Source organism: Ambystoma mexicanum, chromosome 11 (genome assembly GCF_040938575.1).
Source record: "Ambystoma mexicanum isolate Mex_15411 chromosome 11, UKY_AmexF1_1, whole genome shotgun sequence".
Lineage (NCBI taxonomy): Eukaryota > Metazoa > Chordata > Amphibia > Caudata > Ambystomatidae > Ambystoma > Ambystoma mexicanum.
This window is the reverse complement of record NC_090934.1, coordinates 1,439,916,814-1,439,935,199: the sequence shown is the minus strand read 5'-3', so window position 1 is coordinate 1,439,935,199 and position 18,386 is coordinate 1,439,916,814. Positions and strand designations below refer to the sequence as shown.

The window sequence follows — 18,386 nt, the reverse complement described above, 5'->3', positions numbered from 1 at the left end:
TCCTAGCGGCTATAACAGAGCTAAGAGCCACATGGGGGACAGCAATGGTGGACCTACGAATGGCCTTGGAGAACAAAATAGATGCAGTGGGAATAGAAGTCACCCTGCTGCGACAGGATGTCAGAGCACTGGCAGAAAAAACAAGTGATCTAGAGAGTGCAGTGAAAACCAATACAGATACCAGCACAAATAACGCGAAGGAGGTCCACATATTAAAGCAACAGGTAGCTAATCTTGAGAACCGAGCAGAAGAAGCGGAAGGAAGGGCAAAACGGAACAACATCCGTGTGGTCGGCCTGCCAGAGGGAGGAGGAGGCCAGGACCGCACGGACTATGTGGAGAATATGATCCTGCAAGAGATAGGAGCAGATAACCTCTCACAAGGGTTTACTGTAGAATGAGCGCATCGGCCTCTGATGAGGAAACCACGGTCCGGGGCCTCTCCTCCGGCGATAATTGTGAAGATCCTGAATTATAAAGACAGAGAGAAGATTTTGGAGTACTTTCGAAAAGGTGGAATGAAAGGGCATCTACCAACATCCCGGCGTATCCCGATTACACAATGTTGGTGCAGAGACAGCGATACAGCTATGTGGCGGTCAAGAGGAGGCTGCACACGGCTGGGATAAAGTACATGCTTTTGTACCCTGCAAAGCTAAAAGTCTTGCATAAAAGTAGGGCGTTCTTGTTTGATACTCCAGAGGAAGCGGCGGCTTGGCTGGACCTGCAGGGCTGTCCAGAGCGAGATGAGGAGCAGGATCGGGAAGAGCACGATAAGTGAGGGGGATGTATCATGTATACTGAGAGGATAAGTGGGAGGGGAGCCCCAGCTAGAGACTGTGGAACATTTGAACTGTTTTTGTCCCCTTTGGACTTACTGATCCTGTTGGACTGGAATATAGAGTATAAAATGCACAAGTAAACTGGATAGCATTAGGCGCAGTGTGCTTGAAGTAACGGGAGCAGCAGGACGAAGGCAACCTACCCCCCAGGAATTAGTAGTAAGACAGCCACTAGGGCGACTTTGCCCTGCTGAGCCGTGAGTACGGGCTATTGCCAGAAAGGGCTAGATGCGGGGGTGCCTGAGATCCAGGGATGGAGCTGGGCAACAGTTGGGGAGGGTGCTGTTGGGACAGGGAAGGGAGGTGGGAGGGAGGGAGGTTGGGGTGTTTGTGGTGTTTTTTAGTTAAGGGAAGTTTGAGTTGGGAAACAAGCCTATATAGATGGGAAAAACAATCGGATTTGGACTGCACAGGTGGGGGGAGGAGTGGGACTCTAACAAGTAATGGGGAATCTTAAAATAATTACTTGGAATGTCAGGGGGCTCAATAGCTACTTAAAGAGGAATAAGGGTATGCTATACCTACATAGACAGACGATAGACATAGCCTTGCTGAAAGAGACGCACCTGACGCAAGATAAGATGGAGATGATTGGGAAGAAATGGAAGGGGACTTTGGTGGGCTCATCATATTCAACTTATGCCAGGGGAGTGATTATCTGGGTGGCGCCACATGTCTCATTTCAGCTGTTACAGATGACATTTGAGACGGACGGGAGGATGGTCATGATGAGGGGATTGGTGGAAAATAGGGAGATAAGCATTGTACATAGGTATGCCACCAATCAAAACACAGCGGCATACTATAGAACCCAGTGTAACAACCTTAGCATGTGTGTGGGGAGCACGGTGATCAGGGGAGGAGACTTAAATTGCGTACTAAACCCTAAGGTTGATAGATCAGATGGGAAAATGGATAGACCTGCCCCAGCCGCTAAAGCGCTGCAGACATTGCTGAATGACTTTGGTTTCAGAGATGTGTGGAGGTCACGACACCCCCAAGAGAAGCAATATTCGCATTATTCTGCCCCGCAGCAATTACACACAAGGTTGGACTATGTTTTTGTCACACAAGACAAGATGACGGAAATCACACATGCGGAATATAAAGAGAGGGTCCTCTCGGACTACTCGCCTCTGATCCTCGGATGGCAATATCGACCCCCGAGAGGGAGGATTCCGACATGGCGCCTCAGAGCAGAGTTGCTAAAAGACCCCTTTTTTAGGGAGGATATGAGGGAGGAGATTGTTAACTACTTTGAGATGAATACTGGTAGTGTGGACTCGGCGGGCACGTTGTGGGAAGCCTTTAAAGTTGTGATGAGAGGGGTAGCCATAGCAAAATCTAAAGGATTGCAAGGAGGGATCCTGGCTGACATGCGGGAAACTGAGGGAAAATTGGAAAGGGCATTGAAGGGAGACAATAATACCAAGGAAGACACTGAATTGATACTCAGGCTGCAGCAGGAATGTGCTGGGCACTGGGAAAGACTGTGCAACCTTAACTATAAAAGAATATATAGACAGCATGCGGGAGGGGATAAACCAGGAAGGATCTTGGCATGGCAATACAAGAGTGAAACCCCCAAACCCACGATTAGAACGATAACAAGGGAAGATGGAAGTGTAGTTGATACCCAAGAAGGAGTTAACCAGGAGTTTGCAGACTATTACAGGCTCCTGTATTGAGATGATGGGGAGAGTAATCACCCGACGATAATAGAAACATTGGAGGATATAGGATTGCCGCAGATCAGTGCTGAGGAGAGAGAGGAGTTGGATGCACCGATCACTTTAGAAGAGTTATGTGATGACCTGGCTTCAATACTGTATAAATTTAAGAAAACTGAGACAACAAATGGTTTGTAGGGAATTTAACGAGAACCCAACTAACTTTATTAACAATGGTTTCCTCTTTTCTTTCAGAAATCGTTTACGTGAAAAGGATACGTTTTCACTGTTGGATCTGGACAGCTTTGTTCCAATGCGGTTTTCTCCTCTGTTCCAAGGTAAGTTGTGTCTCTTTTCTACTTTGACTTTTCCTTTGGGGATGTTGTTACTTCTAGTCTCTTTTCTCGCAGAGTACTCCTATATTTGTTTTCCTCAATTAGTCAAACTTCTCCTCTCACACTTCTGCAGATATTTTTGGAGATGCTTATATTGGTAGACCTGGTTCCTAACACATCGTTGTTGAGTCTCTGCAACTACTCCTCCATAGGTGTTCCAGTTCATTGGAGGTGCTAAAAACACCTTTGAGACTCCCTTCTTACGTGGTTTTTATGCATCAATATGTTCGTAAAATAATTCTGCGATTCGCTGCTTATTTATACAGCCCCGTATCCTAAACTTTATTAGGCAATCTGCTCCTTAAAATATCCATTAACTACAGTTGTGTCCTTATCGGTGGTTCCCAGCAGTCTATAATGATTCCCCTCCTCCGAAGTTTGTCACTAACATCAAAGCTCCCATGCAGTTCTTTCTGGACTTACTTATTCTCGTCCTACCGCTCCCTGTAGGCGAGGACCTCTGCGATCCGTCATTCTCTTCTTACGTCTCGTAGCCGGTTCTGCACGGTTCCTCCAAGACAACTGCGTACGATCTCTCCCGTCGCGGTCACCTCCTCGATCAGCGTCTGCCCTCCGGATACGACGCCTTCGTTGGATCTGAGAGAGTGCCTCTCTCGGCAAAGTCAGCGACTACGGTCGTTGTATCGAGCTTCTCCAGGATAACGGCGTCCCCTGCCGCTCGCCTCAGCCACGTCCACGATCAGCTTCTGCCCTCCAGACTCGGCTCCTTCGTTAATTCGGGGATGGTGCCTCTCTTGGCCAAGTCCGCGATCACAATCGCTATTTAAAAAAAAACGTAGATCAAACCAAAACTCGGCAACCTGCGCAACGGCGCAACTTCGTATCGTTATTATAACTTCCAGGCCGGAGCCAACAGCTGTTTCTTCAAGCGAACCCCTCCTCAATACGGCCATGCGTAACCGTCCTTTTCTCCCTCCTCCGCTCGAGCCCCCGTCTCCTAGGTAACAACAATTGACAGCCTTGCCATTAGAGGAAAGTCCATACATGGATTAAATAAACTAGAACTTCCTGGTTATACATTCAAGAGACAATATGTATTACTGTACATGTGGTTTCTCCCATTTAAGGACAACGTCACAAGTTAGAAGAGGTGGTAAGATAGTTGCCCACCAGCAAAACTCTGGGGGCTGATGGACTCCCAAGTTAATTCTATAAGATATTTAAGGGAGAGGTGCTCCCTCCGCTTTTAGAAATGTTGAATGAGGCATATGATCTGGGCAGACTGCCAGAATCACTTAGAGAAGCGATTATAATACCGCTGCCCAAACCTAACAAGCCTGGGCATAGCTGCGGTTCATATAGACCCCTATCAATGTTCAATCAAGACAGCAAAATACTGACGGCTGTTTTGGCAAACAGACTGAGGAGGGTTATTGGCAAATTAATACATCCTGACCAGATGGGCTATGTCCTGAACAGGAACATATCTAATAATCTTAGACGACTCCATCGAGTTATTGAGCATGGGAATGAGAATGAAGGTGAATTGGCAATTGTGTCACTAGACGCAATAAAGGCCTCTGACTCGGTCAAATGGCCATGGCTGTTGGAGGCCTTAGCGGGCTATGGAATGAAGCCTGGATATCTACAGTGGGCAAAAATGTTATATAGTGAACCGCTGGTCAGAGTTAAAACTGGAGCAGTGATATCTGAAAGATGACAACTCCGTAGGGGTACCAGACAAGGATGTCCATGGTCCCCCATGCTCTATATATTAGCCCTGGAACCCCGAGCAATATATTTGAGGCAACAATATGATATGATGGGTATTGCTGTGTGAGGGGAACGACATCTAATCTCCCTATATGCGGCTGGCATACTGTTGTATTTGCGACACCCGGAGGAGAACCTCCAATACATCTTGGAAGTGATGGAAAGATATGCAGGGCTGTCTGGTATAGCAGTGAACCCTCAGAAATGTAGCATGTTCCCATTGGGTGGATATAAAGGGATCCAGTTGAAACAGCTACCGGTGTTAGAGATACCGTGGGAGGTTAGCACATTTCACTACTTAGGGTCAGATATATATCATACGGTGGAAGAAGAACATAAGCGCAATACGGAGGTAGCCGTTAAGAAAATTGAAAATTGCATGAGGTTCTGGGTGAAGCTGCGTTTGGCAATGATGGGACGAGGGGCAATGTTGAAGATGGTGGTCCTACCTAGGCTTCTGCACTACTTTGGGTATATACCGCACTTGATACCAAAGAAGTTCTTTGTTAGATTGGACAGTATGTGCAGGGATTTCCTTTGGCATGGCACACAAAATAGAGTGGCCCTCTGGAAGCTACAGAATTTCTATGAGAGAGGGGGTATCAAACTGCCTAATTATGAGGTTTATTATATGGCAAGCCAACTGCAATATGTGGCTAAATGGCTCTCAGAGGAGACGACCTCTGAATCTAGGCTGTTTAGACAAGATTGTGCCCCATTTTATTTAAAGGAGATCATGTGGCTTCCCAAGGCAGAAATGGAAGGGCGCCCAAAAATGATGGTACTTGGATGGAGGATATGGCGCAGGGCGTGCCGGATGATGGAGATCCCATCCCCGTGTTCCCCGCAGGTACCATTAGTAGCACTGGCGGGTGAAGAGAAGCAATTAAGGATGATAATCAGAAACCACTGGGAACTGGTTGGGATAACAACAATGGGTGATGTTTGGCAAGAAGGGACTATAATAGATTTTGAGGTGTTGAGGGAGGAAACTGGGTTACATATAGGCCAGTATATCGCGTATCATAGAATGGTGCGGAGAATTAAGAGGACATGGCCCGAAGTGGTACTGGAGGAAGAACCAGATGTCACCATAGATACAATATATGACATAGCAGAGAGGGTACATGAGATATCCAGAATATACGAGATGATGATGTCCAAAGTAGGGAAAGAGGTAGTACAACTGAGACCAGACTGGGAGGCGGAGGTGGGAGCCCCGATGGATGATGGGATGTGGGAACACGCCCAAGGGTATCATAAGAAGGTATCGAGGAATGCAAGACTAAAGCAGATTCAACTGTATATTACGCATATCACACCCCAGGTGATAGCTAGATTTAAGAATGTAGGGCGGCAAGCATGCCCCAAATGCGATGAAGAGAATGCTGGTATGGTACATATGTTTTGGTCATGCCCGGTCATCGAGCGATTTTGGAGCGAAGTGGCTCAGACTAGTGGAAAGAGGCATTAAAATTGCGGTCGATACAGTGTGGGCCTGCTTGTTGGGGCGTTCCCTAGACCTAAAAAACTCAAGCATGTGAGCAAGCTAAAGGACCTGGCATATGCACTGGCAAAAAGGAGACTTGCTATGGGGTGGAAGACATGCCACAGACCACGATTAGAGGTATGGTGGAAAGATTTGCAGAAATGGGCTGAGGCAGAAACCATGGTATGGCAAGAATCAAGCAGTATTGAGGGGGAGAGACGGAGACCCTCGTGGCCTGGAAGCTATTAATAGCTGAGTTATTTGGGTCAATGCGCGACCCAACAAAACCCATGGCAGAGGACACCGTATTGCAAGATTCAGAAACAGAACGTGAGAAGGAGAGGGCTCGGAATGGGGGGTGGGACAAGGGGAGCAGTGAACACAATTAAGCGATGCATAATTGAAATGTTACCGTATGCACTGCAAGTTTGGTTTGTATTGTTTGTTTGAATAAACTAATAAAAATGTTTTAAAAAAATATATTTCTAGGCGTGACAAGACAAAGAGGGGGGAACAAAGGGAGGAAAAAATAACGATCTTACTAAGCCTTGTCATTCATATCGTGCAAGTGCGGGAAGAGGGAAGGGGAGAAGTGCCAGGGGAGAGGGGAACGGGGAAGTGCAGCTAACTCACAAGTGCAGCCAGCAGGTGGTTCATGAGTGCAGAGGGAAGGGACTGTAGGGTTGCATCAGATACAGACCACTAAGTTCTGGGGAGTCCGGAGGCAGTGCAAGGGCAACTGGACATGCAGGAGCCTGGGCCTGAGTTCAGAGGGTGACCAGATCACCAGTACGCGGAGCAGTCGGGTCATCAGCAGAGGAGAGGAAGAGACAAAGCAAAAGCGAAAAGGAAGGTCTTGAGTTGCTTCCGAAAACAGGCGGTGGTTCTGCTCATGTTTTAGAGAGGCAGATAGGCTGTTCGAGAGCGAGGCCCCAGCCAAAGAGATGGATCTGCCCCCAACTCTCTGCTTGGAGAGAGAGAGAGAGAGATTCATGCTCAGTTTTACTGTGGCAAGAGGTCCAAGTAGTGGTTGAAGAACCAGGGAGAGAGGTTAGACTGCTGGTGAACACCACAAGTAGAGAGAGAGAGATAGAAGAGAGGAAAGACCCCAGTTGGACCTTAGAGGATCAGTCAGTGAGAAAGGAGTTCAACTGGCCCAGGGCTTCATCAGTAATACCAAGGTTGTCGCTGAGGCGATTGAGCAGGATGGCATGGTTGACCATGTCAAAACAAAGGATAGATCGAAGAGAATGAGGACAGAAGTAATACCATGGCTGATTGTAATATGAAATAAAAGAATCATAATGTACAGGGCAGATACCGGTGTGGTTTTATGAGCAAATGGGGATATGTCAGCTGAACAGTAGAACAAAGGGTGACCCTCCTTGGAATTATTCCTGGAAGTAAGGGGAAAAGCAGGCCGCATTGGATTATATTTTCATCACCAGCTGCTACTTAGATAACATGGAGGAATTAAAGATAAAATATGATGAATATAGTGACCATGCAGCTGTGAGATTGCTCCTGAATTTGGAATGAGCAATGCCCCGATGTAAAATGATCATGGACATTGAGATAAGCACTGGGGAAAATAAAACAAGTTGGACCAGCAAAATCCTTACTGCAATGAATGCCTTAATGTTAGGTTATGAAGTAATGGACATAGGTAATAGTGTGTTTACCTCGGCGACCAAAATAATAAACTGGTTTATGCAATTAACTTCAAAAATTGCAATTTCAGGTATTCGTTATGTCCATAGAGATGGTTCGATGCACCGGGTGAGTTTATGAACCAGCAGTAAGAGAGGATAAGCGCTGTGTGTAGAAGTAGGAGACAGTCACACATGTGGAATGCTTTTGGCTACAGAATTTTATCAGTGAGAAAATGAAAGAGAAAACCCTATCCGACCATAGCTCTCAGAGGGGATTCCCTGCCTCACCTAAATACCAGGGAGTCCCTCAGGATGTCCGTCCACCGTTCTGTGTCAAAACTTATATCCAACCCTTAACTTATAAACTAAATTAAGGAAAAGGATTGGTCTTCTTGATCCAGAAGAATGGCTCCCTTCTTCTGGACAACAGCCCAAAGTTCACTTCTGGATTATGCAAATGAAATGTTCTTCTCCAGGGGTACAAATCATAAGTCTCAAAGGGTTCCTTGGATTGGGTCGCCATCAAGATACATAGAAAGAAAGTCTTATATCTTCACTTTTTGGGGGGGCTCCCTCCCTCTAACCTTTTTCAGGACAAGTGTCTTCCATTTCCTGGTCTTAAAGTGCAATTCACAATGCCAAGAGAATAACTCCCTTCTGTGACTCCTTTCACAATGTTCATCCACACCAGGGGGAATGCTTTCCTTCCCCTGGCCTTTTCTCACAATGTTCTGTGTTCACAGTCTACCTGGTTCACTACCCTGCCAGGTACTGTGACTATGAAGATGATTTAGGAGACATAGTGTTATTGGGTGTGGGTCCTGACTTTTCTTGGCTCTTCACAGTTCCCAATGCATATACCCAGTTCACTATTCTGCCAGGTATTCTCTTTGTAGGGTTCCAGGCCCCTTGGTATTGGTTTCTTTTCTCAGGTCCCAAATCCCTTGGTATTTGTTTCTTTCTCTCGGGTCCCAGACCCATGGTTCTTCCACTCTATACTTGGGCAGACCCGCTCAGCAACTCACCAGGTACTGTGACTGTGAAGATGCCTTGGAATGCTGCTCGTTATTGGGTATAGGTCTCCGACTATTGCTTCTCAGCTTTTCATGGTCCCACTAACCACCCTGACAGCCAGATCCCTGTGAGAGGCTTGCTGGTGTTCTCCGGTTGGTTGCAGACTTCCCTTTCTTCTCACCCGATTCTCTTGTGGCTTTCCCCCTGCTGCAGCGTATCCACAGTGTTTCTCGTTTGGCGGGTTGCAGTGCCTTGGGATGTGCGTACCAACTCTCTTGCTCTGCTGAACGCCTGCCTCTCTGTGGCTCTGTTGGTCTGTGCTCAGCAGACCCTTACGTGACTGCTCTACCTCCTGGTGAGCATCTCAGTCTCTGCTTTCTGACCAACTCTCACTCTCCAGCCTTCTCTGAATCGTCGAAGTTTCCTTCCTCTCCTTTGAATGGGTTCTGCCCAATCAGAGGTAGGAAAAGACTGTTCACTCATATTTTTATTCGTGCTCCCTATGCTTCCGCACTTCTTCCTCATCCCAGTACTGATCTTTAGTACTCCAAGTGAGTCAGTTGGTCTCTCCCTTGTCTCAGTACATAAGGGATATAGGTCCCTTGAGGAGTCCACACTCTTCCTCGTCCTAGTACTTCATACCTTACTGGTTTTAAGTAAACAGAACACAAGGGATGGTGTTGTAGGAAGTAGTTGAGGAAGGTGGGTTAAGGTAAGGTGGGCAATGGGGATACCGCATTCTCCCCAGGTCGTCACTAATCCCATATGGGGCTTCCCCCATGAGATCCACCCGCTGACTTCTACCCCCAGGGGGACCATCTGGTAGCAGCTTCACCTGCCTGGCCTCATGGGAAGGGGCTCCTCCTAGGGGATAATTGATGACATCCAGGGATTTGTCACAGCGCCTATTATTTATTTCTTTATTTTAATTCTTGATAGAGCACGAAATCACCCGCAGGCCTCAAGGCGTACATGAAACACGACAAACAAACAGTGAGTGTGACGGAGATCAGAATCGAAGACCGAGAAAGCACAGAACTAAGTAGCCGAGAAAAGGAAGGTCTTCAGGTTCCTTTTAAAGTCGGATAAGGAAGTGGAGGACTTGAGGTGAAGTGGAATCAAGTTCCACCAGGCTGGGGCAAGAACATTGAAGTTTGTTTTGCCAAATTTGGCAAGACGGAAGCGAGGCTGAGAAAGTCTGGCCTGATCCGTTGACCCAAGAGGAAGACCTGGAATGTAACTATGAATCCGTGCTGAGAGGTAGCTGGGTGCAATGTCATTCAAGCATTTATACGTGAGTGTAAGTATTTTGAAAGAGAGTCTGTGCCGGATAGGAAGCCAGTGTCATTTTTTCCGGGCTTCAGTGATAGAATGTTGTCTGGGTAGGGCAAATACGGCACGTACAGCACTGTTCTGAGTGGTCTGAAGAGCTGTGATGTTAGCAGAAGACATGCCGGGCAGAAAGCTATTGCAATAGTCCAATAGTACTGAAAATGACCCGCAGATCGCGTTCCTCCTGATTGGTAATTTAAGTGGATTATATACAATTATACAAATATATAAAAAGCAAATTGCTCAAAAGTCCATATGTCGGTGCACTTTATTAACACCCTCGTCAGCCGACACGTGTTTCGACAAGCGTCGTTTTCAAGGCTGACAGAGTCAAACAATGATTCCAATTGCATGAAATAGATCAATTTCATATTCCTAGAAAGTTATAAAAACAAATTAATTATATATATATATAACCGATTTGTGTATGAAATCATCAACAGTATTGTGAATTAAAGAATAACGATCCATGAATAAATAAATAAATAATGGGATAAACATACCCAATTTGTGAAGATCAATGTGTGCATTATGGAAGAGGAGCAGGGAGAGAAAGAATGGTAATATGTTACTATAATTGTTAATAATGTTAAATCATAAAACAAATAATATTGATATGTCAAGTTATCACATTAATCATGCATTGTTTATGCTCGTGCAGCAACCCAAGAAATACCATTTGCCCTCCTCTATCCGGTTTAAATCTGTCCAGTAAATATAAGTAACTGTCTAGGTCTTATGTTAAGACTATAAAGTTGTATTAATGTAAGGATAAATTCTCACCTATCTGCTGTAGATTGTATTGTAGACAATATCCAATACGAAATTAACATTCCAAATTATGTCCAAATGTGGTGTTATCCATAGAATGTGTATTGCACTAATGTGGCCTATGAACACGGAAGTAAAGACATTATGTAATTCCTTCATATTGAATTCTTAAAACCTTTCTTTGTAAACATTTCCCTTATTCATGATGTGCTTACCATCCGGCTATCGGTGTGGTTTGTTTTCACGAGTCACGTATATGTTTCAAATTGGTTAGATGTTTCCATTATATTCTGTCCATTATAATTTACCTATTTATTAAATATGAAACTGCCTTTTAATAGGTAGAGATTTGTGGTTTAACCTGTAAAAGTATTATTAAAAATTCTTCACTTACCATATATGTGGGTTCAATCCCGTGAAACTTGAAACTTCCATCAGGCTGTAATAAAGGACATACACAGACACATGGATAAACCACAATCTCCAAATCGCAAAGCTTTTTTTAATCTAATGAAGGCAGAAAGAGCATCTCTCACAGACGAGCACAAGACCGATCGATAATTATAAAAGTAGCTGATAAAGGTGGTAACATAGTGACACTTAAAAACCAATGATTACTTGCAGATGGCTTATCAACATTTAGATACTCCTAATTGTTACCAACGCTTAAAGGCAAATCCAACTAAAGAAATAGTCAAAAATATGATTTTGATTAATGACTGGTTCACATTGGGATATCTAACAGATGAGGAAAAAAAGTTCCTGAGTATTAGTGAACCCACCATGCCAACCATCTATTTTCTGCCCAAAATACACAAAACCTATGAACATCTACCAGAGGTCAGGCCCATTATGAGTGGGATTGGGTGGGCCACAGGTGGTCTGTCCAAATACTTGCATAATGCCTTGAAAGACCATGTCACCAAGATGTCCTCGTGTATTAAGGACACAACACATGTCATACAAATACTTGAACAAATCAAATGGCAATCAGATTATTTGCTAGTTACCTTGGATGTCTCCGCACTGTACACCAGTATAGATCACAATTTAGCGGTGGCGTGTTTAGATTACACATACCGGAATGAATCCGCCTCATATCGAACTCATGTGACCATGCTCAAAATGTTTCTCAAATTCACACTTGAAAATAATGTATTTTTATTCAATCAACAATACTTTGCTCAGGTAAAAGGTGTAGCGATGGGGGCCAAATATGCCCCGTCACTGGCAAATGTATTCATGTCACAGATGGAAGAAAATCACATTTTAAATAACACACAGCATCATTTCAAAATTGTACTCTGGAAGAGATTTATAGATGACATTTTCATGATCTGGTCAGGATCAACTCAGGAGTTATCAGATTTTCTTATACATGCGAACAACAATACTTACGGTATTAGATTCACAGCACAACATAGTTGCTGTAGTATAGATTTCTTAGATCTCACGATATTCATAGAGAATAATGTCATCAATACCAAGACTTTTAGGAAACCTTCTGAGGCCAATTCCACTTTGCACTTCACTAGTTGTCACCGGTCTTCGACCATACAGAATATTCCAAATGGAGAATTTTACAGGGCTCGCAGGAATTGTAAAAAAGATGAAGACTTTCAGCGGGAATGTGAACTTTTAATGACTAGGTTTTATCAAAAAGGTTATTCCAAAGTCAACATTAATAAAAGCCTCAATAGATATCACACGATAGACAGAGCTATAACCTTGCAGACTAAAAAACATGAAACCAAAACTCACTCGACCGTTGATGTCATTACTAAGTATTCAAAGGATACCAAGTATCTATACAAGTTATTACTACGTCATTGGGACATCCTTTTACTTGACAAAGATATAAGGCCTTATTTGACAGACAAACCGAGATTCGTATTTACCAGATCAACGACAAATCGGGAAAAAACCAGCCCGTCATTTTTACAGATTAGAAATGAGGCACAAAATACAAGTCAAACATGGTTAACTCCTATAACAGGTTTCCACAAATATGGAACCTGTTCAATGTGCAAATATGCAGAAGATAATGTTACTCAGCGTACCATCATAAATGGATACACAACACAAATCACAGATTTCATCAATTGTAGAACGAGATACGTAGTGTATGCATTAAAATGCATCTGTGACAAGACCTACATAGGGTCTACTATTAGACAATTAAGATTTAGGATTCGTGAGCATCTCTCAGGTTTGGGCAGCCAGGATCCCAGACTGCCTCTTGCCATTCATTGGCAAACCAAACATCAAACAGATGACAAGACGGGCATACGTTTTATTGGATTAAAGAGAGCAAGGTTGAATACACGAGGGGGAGATATCACCCTCAAACTTCGACAAATGGAAGCCAAATGTATATGCCGTTTCCGCTGTACAGAGTTAGGTCTCAACTCAGACCACGAGATGCATGTCTTTTTATGATTACTATGTCATGCTGGTAAAAAGGGTTTTTCGCATGTTTTAGTCAAATTGGTATTGTAACTTGTTCAAACATTTGGGTTATTGAGAGACATCCAATCTATACTTCATTGTCAGCGGGTAAACCACAAAGTCATATACATATCAGGCGTTGAAGTCGGATGTTTCAAACAGCACTTCTTTGTAGATATTTAATACTGTAGAGTACATCCATGTGCATTCTGATGAACATGCATCGTGCATTGTTTAGTTCGGGCAGCAAATTGAACGACCCCATATTAGGAATAAAGATATTTACAATAATATTTTGTGGCCATCATCACATTTTACCAAATATTTTATTTATCCTATATATAGATTGCTAATTGTGATTGTAATAGAGAACGATGCACGTATCTACATACACTAATTTTGAAACATTAGATGCGCAATTGTGCGCAACAAGGAACACTATTCATATTACAAGGAACGCTTGCGCATTCTCTGAACACTATTCTCCCTACAGAGCATGCGCATCTGTATAGTGAACAGACTTTGACGCATGCGCAATGACATTAGATCGCGCGCATTTTTCATACAGTATTTAAGACGCCGAGCCCTTCGGACACGTCTTTGACTCCTTCATAACAATTGTTCACGGGATTGAACCCACATATATGGTAAGTGAACAATTTTTAATAATACTTTTACAGGTTAAACCAAAAATCTCTACCTATTAAAAGGCAGTTTCATATTTAATAAATAGGTAAACTACAATGGACAGAATATAATGGAAACATCGAACCAATTTGAAACATATACGTGACTCGTGAAAACCAAACCACACCGATAGCCGGATGGTAAGCACATCATGAATAAGGGAAATGTTTACAAAGAAAGGTTTTCAGAATTCAATATGAATAAGGAATTACATAATGTCTTTACTTTCGTGTTCACAGGCCACATTAGTGCAATACACATTCTATGGATATAACCACATTTGGACATAATTTGGAATGTTAATTTCGTATTGGATATTGTCTACAATACAATCTACAGCAGATAGGTGAGAATTTATCCTTACATTAATACAACTTTATAGTCTTTACATAAGAACTAGACAGTTACTTATATTTACTGTACAGATTTAAACCGGATAGAGGAGGGCAAATGGTGTTTCTTGGATTGCTGCACAAGCATAAACAATGCATGATTAATGTGATAACTTGACATATCAATATTATTTGTTTTATGATTTAACATTATTAACAATTATAGTAACATATTACCATTCTTTCTCTCCCTGCTCCTCTTCCATAATGCACACATTGATCTTCACTAATTGGGTATGTTTATCCCATTATTTATTTATTTATTCATGGATCGTTATTCTTTAATTCACAATACTGTTGATGATTTCATACACAAATTGGTTATATATATAATTAATTTGTTTTTATAACTTTCTAGGAATATGAAATTGATCTATTTCATGCGATTGGAATCATTGTTTGACTCTGTCAGCCTTGAAAACGACGCTTTGTCGAAACACGTGTCGGCTGACGAGGGTGTTAATAAAGTGCACCGACATATGGACTTGTGAGCAATTTGCTTTTTATATATTTGTATAATTGTATATAATCCACTTATATTACCAATCAGGAGGAACGCGATCTGCGGGTCATTTTCAGTACTATTGTATTTTTTTTCACTGTGGAGTAGTAGGAGCACACAGTACTGACCACAGCGGCGCAGCTCAACTCCACATTTTCTATTTTGTAACGTGCAGAGCGCATGCATTCGGCCTTTCACCTACTTACCTATTGCAATAGTCCAGCCTTGAGTTGATAAGGGTTGAGGTCAGAAGGGACATGCAATTGATGGGTAGAAAAGGACGTAGTGAACAGAGCTGTTTGTTGATCCAGCCACATGTGGCTCTGATTTTGGCCACATGAGGACGCATAGAGAGTTCGGCGTCAATAGTGACCCCGAGCATCTTGATACTTTGGACAACAGGGATACAGACATTGGCTATACAAAATGAAGCATATTTGGCGGGAAGGTTCTTTAGCATATAACTGGAGGCAGCAATAAGAAGCTCGGTTTTGTCGGCATTTAGAGGCATTGAGTTATGAGCCATCCAGGAATGGATGATTGACTAAATGGCCGAAATGGCTTTGGCATCATTTGGGTAGGAACCAGTTAGTTCCAAGATGACCTTCAGCGTAGTTGGTGTACAGAACACCCAGGTCATCAAGCAGCAGAAGAAGAGGGAGTATGTAAATATTGAAGATATGGGAGAGAGAGAGGATCCCTGAGGGACGCCTCGCGTCATCAGAACCCAGCTCATCAATAAAGGATCATTAAACCCGAATCTAAGCAATGGTTCAACAATGACATTCTCTCCCTCAGGCACGCTTGGCAGAAACAGCCCTCTTCCACCTTGCTTGCTGAATATAAAAGCGCAGTTAAGAACTTTAAAACCGCTGTCATTCAGGCCAAATCTGCCTACCATAGTAATCACATCTGTCAAGCTCAATCCCATTCAAAGGAGATCTTTTCCATTCTTCAGGAATTTAACTCGAACACACCAAGTAGTGCTTAGGTTCCACCCAGCGACACTTGGTGTCAAACCATCTATGATGCCTTTACCGCCAAGGTTGCCTCTCACTTGGAAGTGAGTGCTCAACCACCCACCGTTACTATACCCAGTCCTTCCTTGCCGGCATCAGCTCTAGGATCCACCGCACGCCTCCTCAGCCTTCCACGCCTTCACCACCACCACTTGTAGGCACTGAGCAGCTCAGTTCCAGCCCCACGCTACCAGCGTCATCAGCACTGCTGCCATGCCCAGATGACAACATTTAAACAAACCTTCCTTCGCCCCTTGTACTGTATCCGCTGTGAAAAAGATTCTGGGCATGAATCCTACCTCATGCAAGGGTGACGCTTGTCCGTCCAGGTTGTTGGTCCAGTGTCTCGATACTATCGGATCTTGGATTACCAACCTGATCAATCAGACCTTTCTTGAGGGTTGTGTACCTACTGACCTCAAGGAGGCCTCGATCACCCCCTTGCTCAAGAAAGCTTATCTTGACCTACTCATACCCAAGCACTATCGACCAATAACGAATGTTCCATTCTTACTGAAGGTAATGGATTAAGCTGCGTACCTTCAGCTACAAAAATTAATCGAAGACCATGCTATACTTGGTCCCCGTCAATCAGCCTGTCGTGCTCGCCATGGCACAGAAACGATCATGGCCAACCAGCTCTTCTGATGCTGTCAGATCTCTCTGCCGCATTCGATTTAGTCGACCACAAGCTCATGGCCGCCAGGCTGCAATCTCTGGTATGCTGTACCGAGTTAACCAGTCAATGGTTAGTCTCTTTCCTGGGCCCTCGCGTTGCTCGAGTGGCCATGCATAATTCCTCTGTCATGAATCGCAGGGTGCGCCCCTTTTGGGCTTCATGGTCCCTGTCACAACGGGCTTGTACACATTAATACTTCCAATATGGCCGTCCAGCGAATTTCCTTCTCGCTCCATGCGTTGGACGTAGCCTTTCTCTATTTCTAGACCACGCCTTCTTCGGCTCTGCGCATCTCAATGCTTTTGCGAAGTAGCAACCAGACGTGTGCTCCGTAGCTCGCGGTTCTTCTCTTTTTCCACACCCGCTTTACCTTCCTTGACCTCCCCTTCTTCTTACCTCCTGGATTTGAGTTCTAGCGAACTTGCATTGCCTCCTGGATTCCTGGATTCGGTCTCCTGGAAAACTGAATGCATTCTGGATTCGGCAGGGACATGGGCCGCCTTCTTCAAAACCCGCTCCATCCATAAGAAGGCATCAACTAAGGACGCCGGTAAAGAACGGACTCAGGTGAGAAGGAGGGAACTCCTTGACAGTTTGAGACGCCATCCGATCGAAAGCGATATCGACATGGAGGCTGCCGTGCAGGACCTGATGCATCGTATGCAGGAACTATCAACCGAGGTACAGAATCTGAAAGCGGAGAACGCCGCTCTCAAACAATTGGTCCTATCTCGGGATTCTGCTACAAAAGAAAGTGTTATACTGGGCGGCATCGTGGATAAATACGACGGCTCAGCAAAAACCCTTTGTGCATTCCTGGATTCGTGCTTGGTTCACTTTACCTTCAAGCCTTACTACTTTGCGACCCCCAGGGCCAAGGTGGGTTTTATAATCTCTCACCTTTTCGGGAATGCCTTGACTTGGGCCACTCCCCTCGTTAACTCTAGTGATGCCCTCTTGGACGAATATGATGGGTTTATACAGGCCCTTAAAGACATGTTTGACCGCCCCGAGCAGGTCTACAGCGCACAAGAACGCTTGTTAGATTTTCAGCAAGGGACCCAGGATATGCTCACGTATGTGACCCGATTTAAACAACTGGCAAAGGAAGCTGACTGGTCCACTGAGGCGAGTTTTACCCTGTTCAGGAGAGGATTGAACGAAGAAATTAAGGATGAGCTGGCCAGAGTGGCACGACCAAGCTCGTTCCAGGCACTAATGGATCTTGCCATGCAGATTGACTTCCGTATCCAGGAAAAGAAGTCAGAAAAGAAAAGATCCAGGGGAACTCCTTCCAAGGTATCATTTGAAGGTACCCCCAGACCGGACATCAACCCAAGCCCAGTCACGGAATCCGAGCCCATGCAGATTGGGGCCTTTCGTGGACCCATATCTCCACAAGAGAGAATGAGGAGAATTCATACGGGCCTGTGCATGTACTGTGTCTCAGATAAGCATTTGGTTAGGGAATGTCCTTTAGCACCCCCTCGGCGTTCGGGAAACGCCAGTTCCCGATCCTAGATGGAGCAGAGCTTCGGGAGAGAGATGTTTGCTCCACATCCATTCCATCCTTGAACTCTCCTGGACAAAACAATTTGGTGGTACTACAGGCCTTTTTATCACCATCCAAGAATGCAAACTATTCCATTTTGGCCCTAGTAGATTGCAGAGCTATGGGAATATTCATCGATCATGAGTGGGTTGCTAAACATTGGATTCCCTACGAAACACGAAGCACCATGCAACTTGTGGAAGCTATC

General features: G+C 44.3%; 1 protein-coding gene across 2 annotated transcripts in view; it reads left to right on the top strand.

Annotated features, from left to right (window-relative positions):
- LOC138504521 (uncharacterized) overlaps positions 1 to 18,386 on the top strand; it is a 263,829-nt gene that overhangs the window by 138,709 nt on the left and 106,734 nt on the right. Inside the window, exon 3 of one of the 2 annotated variants that reach the window (XR_011279858.1) lies at positions 2,768 to 2,850. The gene's annotated coding sequence lies outside the window, so the exon portion shown is untranslated. Of the gene's footprint in view, positions 1 to 1,321; positions 2,851 to 18,386 lie in introns of those variants that run through there. The other variant, XR_011279857.1, reaches the window with a different exon arrangement.